The sequence below is a fragment of the Hesperophylax consimilis genome, chromosome 16, assembly GCF_061612785.1.
Source record: "Hesperophylax consimilis isolate HC1 chromosome 16, BYU_Hcon_1.0, whole genome shotgun sequence".
Lineage (NCBI taxonomy): Eukaryota > Metazoa > Arthropoda > Insecta > Trichoptera > Limnephilidae > Hesperophylax > Hesperophylax consimilis.
Window position 1 is genome coordinate 28,096,025 of NC_142851.1, and position 11,631 is coordinate 28,107,655.

At 36.3% G+C, this 11,631-nt stretch overlaps 1 long non-coding RNA gene across 1 annotated transcript in view; it reads right to left on the reverse strand.

The window, feature by feature from the left end:
- The window catches only part of LOC149416979 (uncharacterized), a 120,210-nt gene extending 109,570 nt beyond the window's left edge, over positions 1-10,640 (reverse strand). Inside the window, exon 1 of the long non-coding RNA XR_016303396.1 lies at positions 10,129-10,640. This is a non-coding gene — a long non-coding RNA (uncharacterized LOC149416979). The remainder of the gene's footprint in view (positions 1-10,128) is intronic.
- Between the last annotated feature and the right edge of the window lie 991 nt (positions 10,641-11,631).

Below are 11,631 nucleotides of genomic sequence, written 5' to 3' on the forward strand. Positions count from 1 at the left end.
ATGTGGCAAATATCCACATTACTGCTAGGCAGTTAATTAACCATTGGTAAATTAGTTCTGCACCTGGGAAAGCCTGCGTTGGCCGCCTCGCGTGAAATTATCCGGGACGAAGATCATTTTTAGCCAGAATGTCTGGTATTGATAATAAACCGAACAGATGCTTATAAGCCATCAGCAGTATTGACATCCCACCTAGAACCAAGGCTGCAGATGCAGATTCCCAGCATTCCCGAGTTAAGTGCTATTGGAAACAGCCATAGGTAAAAAGCAAAGTCTTTCATGTAGAGGTATCGTAAAAATGTCGGTGTCCTCGGACTCCCATACCTGAGATTACACTCTGGAGAGTGCTGCGCACTAAGCTAAAGTAAAGCAGCCTTATAACTGCAAGATTGGTTAACTTCTTTAAATTATGTGAGTAGTTGACTCGAAATTGGGTCGGTAATTTAGAGTCCACACTAGGGGAAGTATTCCCTCATGTTGAAGACAGTTCAGAGGAAATTTCTGCGATTTCTTTACATCAGGGAGTATGGCTCTGACCCACAAACTTTCTTTTGGGTACGCGATCTACGGGTCAGAAGGGATGTACACATTGCTACACATTTCCTTAGACTGAATCGTGATGGTTTGAAAACTCGGCTATCGTAGAGAGCATTTATTTCTCTATGTTCCCGATGGTTATCTCTAACCAAGTGAGTCAAATAACGTATATAACGTATTCGCATCGTGCTCAATTTGGGAGTTGGGTCATTTTTGCAATAGTGGCCTCAATAGTCATGTTTAATGAAAAATTGTACACTCATTTATTTTCCTTTACAAAGTATTTGTTTGGCTAATTAAAGGGCTATCTGCATATTACATCAGTGTACATTTTCTTTATCTATAAGTATTTTTAAACACTGAAAAAAGTGGTTTAAATAAATATTATGATACCGAGCTGATAACGAAATACATATTTTTTCCATGAAGTCGAAGCAATCGCATGATCTATTCCCTACAAACTCGCTGGTTCCATTGTTGATTGATTGTCATGTACTGGTATAATTATTACCATAAGCCGAGTCACTCGTTACTCGTGGGTGACATGGCGATAAGTCATGACGGTATGACATGACGACTATGTGGTGTGATTGTAGTTGAAGTAAACAGTGATGACATTATTGTTATGATATTATAATTTCGATCGACTCTCGATTGTCGAGAGTAAACGACAAAGGAATTTCCCAGTAAGACGGGCATAGGACAATCCACTATAACTATTTTTACAATGAAAAAAAAACATAAATCATCACAATGCATATAATAATTGACCTACTACGTGACCTATCGACCGAGCTGATAAAAATGGCACCACTTTCGTCAACGAACCTTCTTTACTGACATGAAATTCACAAAAAAGTAATGCGTAATAAATTAAAGAGAATATATTTATTATTGTTGGCGGAATCCCTTACAAGTTAGGCCTGAAAATTACGCGAATTTTGTCACTTTTTTCAATTATATCCGATTGTAAACCACTATAATGTGAGAAATTATTTTTTTTATTATATCTGATTGTAAACCACTATAATATGAGAAATTATTTTTTTTAATTATATCTGATTGTAAACCACTATAATGTGAGAAATTATTTATTTTAATTATATCTGATTGTAAACCACTATAATGTGAGAAATTATTTATTTTAATTATATCTGATTGTAAACCACTATAATGTGAGAAATTATTTTTTGAAACTATTATGAACAGAATTGTAAGAATTTTAATGTACCCAATGTAAAAGCCCCATGGGCATAAAAAAAACCAAATTGATCTTTTTTACCAGAATAACGCAACATTCGATATTATTTGGCAAATAACACAAATTTTTGTAGTTACACGAGACTTTCAGGTATTTTAGAACAAGAAAGTTATATTATAGATTCTGAATATTTATTTCGGTATGATTTTGACAAGCTTGCATAGCTTTTTGGTTTGACTGAGGATTTAACCTTCCTGTGACTTGGAACTGATTTTCAGTTCGATCGGATGTCGGGAAGTGGCTTAATTTCCACCACCAAGATTCCATTTCATTCATTTATTAACTCAAGACTACAAGAAAACAAAATTGAAATGCAAATAGATCTACTTAAAAATATAGGTACATTATACGATTTGATATGCTGATATATTTTCATGCGCTGTAATGCACGGAATCATTAATAATAATAATATTTTGATGATTTTTATAGCGCCGTTTTTGTGCAAAATCACATCAAGAGCGCTGTACAAATATATACTGTTGTCTCTTGTTCAAATCAACTTACTTTATTTCGTTTATTTGTATTTTTTTCGTCTTCATGTAAGATAATTAAGAACTTGCGTTTTTGTTTCTCCTATGAAACTAGCACACTGTACGTATGATTGTTAGATACATACCTGCGATTTTTTTTGTCTACTAGTTATAAAATTTACTAGCACACTAGTATTAAAAAAATTATATACCTGAAATATATTACATTTGCATGATGTAGGTAAACATTGGTAATTGTAGTGACATAAATATGTAATTTTTTAAATGTCTAATTGTAAAAATAATAATACGAATATTGGAGCAGAAAATAAATGAAATACTGCAACATAGAAATACTTGAACCGAAATTGGAGATTGCATGACAAAAGCAATTTTTTCAAATTTCCTTTCGGGGTAATCATAACGAGCCTGGTTGCTAATTCATGCCTACTAAATACATCTTTACACAGGTATATGAAACTTACTGCCCACATATAAGTTATATAATGCCTCCGATACATCACGGCTCGTCGTTTGATTGCCTCTGGATAATTGCATCGGAACTATGTAACCATAGTCCACCGACGTCACCACGAGCCGCAAGAGAGATAGACATACAGAAACAGAGGCACAGAGATATATAAATAATGAGAGACAGACCACAAGACGAGACGAGAGGAGAGGAAAAAGAATACGAAGAGGAGGTCTGTAGTTCTATAGTCTTTAGTCTGCGCGTAGGTACCGAACTAATATTCCGCAAGCATCGTGGGCGAACTGGCAACTCCGGAGACCTTGGAATCGGCAACCTTTTACGATGGCAACATCGCACAATAGGTAGGTAGGTACCCATCTACCTACGGATGCACATCTCGCTAGAATTAAATATATCCGACGGGGAGGTAACTACATAGCAACGGGTGCTACAGTTCGCGTACAACACGACAAGCTTAGCTTTGCAGCCGGTGGCGAGGCTAGTGCAGATTTTGTGGATGCATTGACGATTATCATAATAATTTTGAAATTCTGCCTTGAATCAAGTTGGATTCAAACTGGCGCGAAACGCCGCTTGCGGTTGCCTTGTTTCTTGCCCATAATGTGTGGCTCGGCTCGTAGAAATTTTGTCTTGTTTATATGCACACTTATGATGCATATTTGCATAGTTTTTCTGACTGGAATTTTTACACGGCTTTCAACGAAACTTCGAGTCATGGAACTCTGCAATTTTACGTGTCATAATACTATTTGATTAATTAGGTCTCTACCGATATCAAATCAATACTTTAAGATTTCAAGCAATATTTCAGTAAAAAGGCAATGAAAAATAAAATTATTTGTTTGCCATTAGTTCAAAAGAAAAAAATCGTATGCCGTCAGAACTCTAGCGTAGCCGGGTAGAAATAATTTATGGAAATTTGCACCGATATTTCTAACTAGAATTAATTAGTCATTTTTTATTGGAATAACTTTTCAAGGCCATATCCATTAATGTTAATATTTGATTAAATAAGAAGAAGATAATACTGATAAATATAAACGAAACCTGAAATAGAACAAGACACAGAAAAAATAAAATAAAATTGAGGATTATATTGTTAATTCTAAATTTGAAATATGATCGACTAAAATGACATAAAATAATTATGTCCTAATTTTTGAGTGGTTTCCCTTTTATTTTTCTTTGTCTTGTTCTGTTTCATGTTTCATTTAGATTTATTAGTATTATCTTGTTCTTCAATGATATAATCAATTAGGTCTAGATCTGATTCTAATTCCCAATCATTTTTTCCATATCTTTCCCTCATCACAACATGCTAAAGTAATTGGAGACGGCATAGTCAGATAGACGTTGGGACTCTTGTACTAAATATAAAATATGACCACATATAAAAGTAATATAAAGGAAAGCAACAAAAACGGGTTTTAAAATGACTTGTATGTTCTTCCAATAAAAATGAGATCGAATAATATAAAATTATAGAGCAGGGACGGGTATCACGAGCAGCGAACGAGTTATATCACCCGATTACGCGTTGCAAAACATCTGCCATCAATATGCCGTGAGAGTTTTAATTTTCAAGTTCAAGGTTAGCTCGGCGTGAGGCAGACATGCCTGACCGGCGGGAATTGGGCTCAGATGTAAGCGCATTACACTACTGGAGAACTGGAGAACAGGAGACTTGAGACCAACCAAGCTTGAGACCTTCGGGGGTATTATTAATAACTTAGTATTAATACGCTGTGAGAGTTTTAATATCCAAGTTCAAGGTTAGCTCGGCGTGAGGCAGACATGCCTGACCGGCGGGAACTGGGCTCCGATGTAAGCGCATTACACTACTGGAGAACTGGAGAACAGGAGACTTGAGACCAACCAAGCTTGAGACCTTCGGGGGTATTATTAATAACTTAGTATTATTACGCTGTGAGAGTTTTAATATCCAAGTTCAAGGTTAGCTCGGCGTGAGGCAGACATGCCTGACCGGCGGGAACTGGGCTCCGGTGTAAGCGCATTACACTACTGGAGAACTGGAGAACAGGAGACTTGAGACCAACCAAGCTTGAGACCTTCGGGGGTATTATTAATAACTTACGCTGTGAGAGTTTTAATATCCAAGTTCAAGGTTAGCTCGGCTCAGAAGTGGCCGACTGGCCGGAACACGGTGCTTTGCTTTTCGCTGTACCCGATTTAAAAGCAATACTGGAGAAAGTTGGAAAAGTATAGAACTGCAGAACTGGAAACCTTCGAGGGGAGATTTTAAAAATACGTTAATACATTCCATACTGCTAACAAATGAGATGGACTGGGTTTTTATTTTAAAATTTAATATACATATAAAGGTATTTTTTACAATAAAAGTTAATGCATGTTCACAGTGCATTTATTGTAAAGCAAACAATCATAATAGTTTTTCCTCAACATAACAAGGCTCTTATGTTTGGTGAGGGAATTTAAGCTCAAATAATAAAATCTTATCTTAACTTATATTATAAACGTGAAAGAGTGTTTGTTTGTTTGTTTGTCCTTCTTTCGCTTCGCAACGGAGCGACAAATCGACGTGATTTGACATAGGTTATTTTCATCCTGGAAATAACATTTCATTCCCGTGTTCTTTGTTCAGTAATCTCGAATGGAAGGCGCTGTTAAAAACAAGTAAGTAATAAAATAATTTAATAATAATAATAAGAAAAACTCAAAATGTATCGAAAAGAGACTTAAAAAATAACAATAATGGAATCTTATAATAAAGTTATTATTCAATTTACATTGAAATCTATAAATATTTTCGATAATTTTTAGTTTCAAAATAAGGTTATAGAAGTAATTATAAAATAGCGAGATAGGTACTTGGAATATGCAGTTTTTCTTTAAAAAATGTAAATATTGAGCATTGTAAAAAAACTAGAAAAGGGTATCAGTAGAAAATGGTGATGGTTTTTTAAGGTTACCTTAATTATTAATCTTTGAATTATTTTAAGTGGATTTAGAAGGCCGAAATACTGAATCAAATCAGCCTCCTATCTTGTATGGGATTTTACAAAAGTTTTCGTTTAATTTTTTTTTTTAATTTATTAAAACTTCTTAAAAGGTTTTAGTTAATTAAAATTTTTTGGAGGTTCCTATACAAGTAAGGAGGTTGATTTGATTCAGTGTTCCGGCCTTGTGATCTAGGGGGTTTTGCTGTAATTCGACTCCGTATTGCATTACGGTGCAGAAATATTCCATTCCTCGTTCATTCCCGACTTCTTCTTCCTTTTAAACATCTCTTGGGACTAACAACAAACTTTAAAATTTTCAGCGATATCGGTTGACTACTAACTTACGCAGAAAAAAATCTAAATTCGAAATTTTTAAATTTTAGTTCTCGGCAACAGCGCCACCTATCGGGTTCAAAACTATACTATATTTCAAGCTGAAACCAAGCATAGACATTCACAAAATGTCAGTCAAATTTAGATTGTGCGGTTTCGAAGATTAACGTGTACGAACACAGTGAAACGTGATTTTTATATATTACGATATTATACAGATGTCACCTGTGACAGGTAAAAACAAGTTTAAAAAAAAAGCAAAACAAAGTGTCTGGACGAAGCTAGCAAATAGACGCATCCGCCGCCAAGATCTAGACAAATCTCACCCCATGAACCAGCCGGGCACCCCTAATACGTTACCAAAATAGCAAACTACTTGGGGTGACTTATAAATGAAAGAGGTGTTGGTTATTCAATTATTGTATTTTTATTTATTTATTTACGGCCAAATAGTACATTAACAATATAAGATTTTACACCTATAAAAAACAGAGATGGCAGTAAAAGGAGACCATATATAAATGTTGAGCAATTACAATATACATATATCTAATATAAAAAGTACAGATGGAAGACAATTAGAAGCGTTAAAAATTACACATTACGTATCGACTGTCGAAATTCATTCAGTCTTACACAAAAAAATTCAATGCTTGGACTGGTAAGTTGATAAGTCTCGACATTCTGGATACAGCAGAATGGTAACCATAATTAGTGGAATGTGATTGAGGAACAGCAATTCATTATTTCGGAGTCTAAAGGAAGGAATGTTGAACTGGATGAGCCGCAACAAAGAAAGTGTGTCAGTAATACTGTTGATAGTTTTGAATATGCAAATCATATGAGAGTCCTTTCTACGTTTTTCCAAAGAAGAAAGAAGTTTGTTCAATTTCATCATATGAGTACTCGCCACTTTAAAGTCACATCCTCCAAGCAATTCCTCGTAGGAAGCAAAAATTCAATAAAAGGTTCCTTTGGCGGCGGCACCCATCCACGCCCCCCAAACTCGATTCGCAGAAAAATACTCGTATGTATTTTATTGTTATTTCATATTATTTAGCAACACTCAAATTTTTAGAAGACGGATATAATTTACAAGATTAACGCAGATTGTCCGAACTGCTTTTCTAAAAGGTTTTGTAATATTTATCATAAAACATCGCCTTAAAAATGATCCGAAATAAAAATAAACACAATTTTTGTTTTAATGGGTATTAGGGATATCAGTTCAAACTAAATCCCTATGGGCTGCATTTGGAACAATTATTTATTAAGTCATATTTTAATTTAGTATTAGTTTAAATATATATAATTTATTATATATAAATAATGTTCTCGGTTTACCCGGTAACGTAGTCCTTAAAAGGTCTTTTTAACTCCTGACATTTCGGTCATTTCTCGCTGTCCATCTTCAGAGCCTTATGTATTGAGTTTTGGCTAAAACTGAGCCCTGAAAACGAAACTTCAGGAGTAAAAAGTCCTTTTAAGGACTACGTTACGCGGGTAAACCGACAAAATTATTCTATATCTTACATCCGTGAAACCTTAACCATTTGACTCGACACAGGAGGCCCTGAGGAAAGAAATCCCTCAGAACCTATATCATCTTTGAGGATGCTGGGTGGAAAGTCTTTTTGTTGAAAGGAAGGATTGAACATGTTGTAGGAAACACAACAGTCGTAGAAACAACCCGTTCTCAAGTGAAAAAATTTCAACAGTATTCAAACGTCGGGCGCTTGTTTGGTGTTTGGTGTTTTCTTATTAAGTATCAGTGCCGAAGGGATCAATGACGACAGTTCATCGGAGCATCTACCATTGAAATACCCGTAGAACAAGGACAGCATTTCCGCCTGACGCCTGTACTCAATATAAAAATTGAAAAGTGTCCATTTTTTCTGTATTTACCCTAGCGTTATATAAGTTTTAAACACCGTATTGAGGTCCAAAAAGAAAAAGAAGACGGTTTAAAAATGAGATGAAAATAATAATTATTATTGTATTATTTGTAAAACGATGGTTTTGTCAGAAAATAACCTCAAGATGTGTAAATTCGAATGTTAATATTAAAAAATGATGATGTGAAAATAATTAACAAATACGACTCGTTCAAAATAGAGGAAAAATCTATCGTCAAATGACTAAGTTGCATTTAAAGATACACTGTGATTTTATTTCATAACTAAAACATGTTAAATAACAGAACAATATAGGTTTTTAATCATTTTCGGAGCATACTTTGCGATCTATTTTATCGGGGGAATTTCATATAATTACCGTTTCGTCTAATGTATCTTATTAAATAACACAATAAATGTATGGCGAGCGATATGCTGAAATTGGCCAAGCCACGGGAATATGCCCACAAAACGCACCGAAACGCTCCCAACCTAAAAGCAAAATGGCAATATTACATGTACGGCTTTCGCGTCAATTTTCAACTTGCCAGTTCTCGCGGCTCGACGTATTGTGCGGGCGTCGTGTGGACAAAACGAATGAAATTACCTACAAATTATAAAGATGGTACCAACCTAGTCACGTTTTGAACGCGACAAAACTTGTTTCCCTAGTAACTAGGTACCTACCTATTATTATTATTTTTTTATTCTATTTTTACCTTTAAATACCCCCTATTATTTACTTGTCGATAAGGCCTTACATAGATTTATAATGGTACTTAAGATAAGATTCTAAAGATACATTGTGTAGGTACCTACTCGGTTATTGCTAATACGCCATAGATAAATTTTAATACAATATGTCATAGCAACTAAACTGACCAATATTGTTTTAATGATGCATGCCCAGCATGAGTTCTAGAAGTTGTTTTAATATTATAGAAATATTTAGTTAGGTCAGCAAAAAAAGCCTCTTACCCAGATACCAGGGATTCTTTTGAGGAAGTTGGCCAAATATAATTGATACCCCATTTTAAATGACTTACTGACAAAATCGATCATAAAGAAGATCATTTTCTACAACGGACTTAAAAATGTTTCAGGTAAATAATTATGAATTACTAGAGATTATTGATTCTCCAGAACAATATTGTTTCAGTTACTGATTATAATACGAAATGAAAATTTCCAATTAGATTCATGTTCGAATAAAAGAAAAACTACAGTATTTTTCCGTCTGACAATAATAATAATAATCGTGGCGTTCAGAAAAAAAGCGGGAAATGAAACACCTGGGACTCTTTTTAAATGTACAAGTAACTCATTACGTAAACGATGTTTTTTCCAGTGAAAAATATTACGCCTTCTTAAAATATGTATTTTCCATGGCATTATTGAACAAGCTCTTTGTTGATTATTAGTATTATAACTTCCCTGCTTTCATAAATGGAATGCGTTGTCATGTCGTAGTTTCATATTTTCAAAATGGCTGTCGACATCGAGGAAAATGATTCTGTTATTGTTATTCGTGAATCAATATTTAAATCGAGTATTTTGCGGTGCGGCTTCCAGTCTCCAGTTGCGTGTTCACCGTAGGTAATAATAAATTGCTGGCGATACAATTATCGTGTTGAAAGCCAAACAGTGTGGCAAAAGGTAGACAACACGACTATCGGCCATCTTGTTCTGAAATTCTGGGCACAAAACAATACCTACATTCATTTTGCCACAAAAACACAACATGACTAATGTTTGCTCTCCATAACGTCATCACTTGATCGACGATAATATAACGTGCCAGCGAGCAATACAGTTTCCCTGCGCTTGCCGGCTGCAACATGAAAATCAAACTCACTTATTTCAAATTATTATATATGGGTCGCAATTCCCGGTAGGATACAGCCGGAGCTAGCGTTACGCTTTATTACGATTGAAGGGTAAAGGGCAAATTAAAATAACGAAGAAAAAACTACGTACGTAGGTATTGATTATTCATTTTCAGCAACTGCGTATTATATCAAGAGTTGAGAGTTGTTTATGTTTCCCTGTGACGCACTTATCTCCTGCCGCCCACTGCAAAAGGTAATCATACTTATCATCGACATATGTTTGTTGGGAGATATGAGGCTGAAAGAAGGAAATGGTGAAAACACTTACATAGTGCGGTGAGGTAAGATAACTGGTGACGTGCCGCCTGGACGCGGGAAACTCGCTCCTCGCTTCTGCGCTGCCCGGAATCTTCCACGGCGTCTTTATCCCATCGCAATTAGTATGTAATTAGTGCAGACGCGGTCACGGAAACTTCACAAAAATCACAGCGATAATGTTTTGTTTACAAAAAGGCCATTTATTGCATTCACGGATTATGTAACACGGGCATTGTTTGGTGGGAGAATGGAGAAGTCGGGCCGGGAAGACGCGGTGTCTGTAGGTTGATTGAGAGACCACAGCGACGGACTGGACGCGAATGGCGGAGCAAGCGTACAGAAGGCGGCAGCAGGCTCGGCGGGAGGAAGCACTGCCATTCCACTCTCTGCTCTCCACTCCACTTCGATACAGCGCACAGCCGCGGCCGCCCTCTGCCCGCGCCACATCGCCTCCGAGGCGTGTATGCGGAACTATTTGAATCGAGAACCCGAGTGAGAGCGAGCCGCGCCGCTATTGGTCGGCGCTCGGGCTCCGTCGGTTCTGCAATGCGGCGTGCGCAATCGCAGTAAGAAGTGACCTTGGCATTGAACTTGGCAATGAGAAGAGCTAGGAACGATTTATATACGCGCGTGTATGGGCCAAGGTGTACATGGGTGAGTGCATACAGCCGCGCGCGCCAGTGTGCGTGTCTAGCTGCTCGTGCGCTTGTGTGCGGTCTGCGGGATCGTGGGGGGTAGGGGCCCCCGCCCTGCCTGTCCGCGATGGAACAGCGCAACATACACACACACCTCTCACACAGCTGTTGGCTGGTTCCTACCAGTTCCTACGTAGCGCAGCCGCTGCTAACTGCTGACAAACTGCTACAGGCTACATAGCACACCATCCACTCCATTTTCACATCAAACCTGCGTTCCCCACATCCACACAAGTGCCTTATTTATTTACATGCTTGACGTTACGTTTTCTCGCCATTTTGTTGATCACAAAAAAATACATTCTTTCTGCCTAACCTAGGCTGACATAATATTTACTGCCGTTGTTCCGATGTTTTCGCCAAAAATATCTGGTAATGTTTCGATAAATAATAGCAAAACAACCTTGAAATAGCTCGATTTTATTTATAGACTCTTTAAGATCTCTGCTAATAGAGATTGATTTGTACAGCAGTTTCCACTCTATCAATGCTTTCAGTAATTTAACTCTCAAATCAAATTATAATTTTGTAAAACAATAAAATTGATAAACCTTAGCTGTGATTAGGAAATTACTTAAGCTTTATATGTACCTTTCTTAGTTTTCAATATAAAATTGAGAGGCTACGCGCGCATGCGTACAAATATTCAACCTTATTGAAAAACTACGCATTTTGTTAGATAGGATAGTTTGTGTTAGATTTTTGATAATTTTATTTGTGTCATTATCTTGACCGGGATTAGAATATATAAAATTTAAAAAAAATCGCAACGGCTACTTTTCATGTAATCAAGAATAATTATCAATTTATTTTAATGA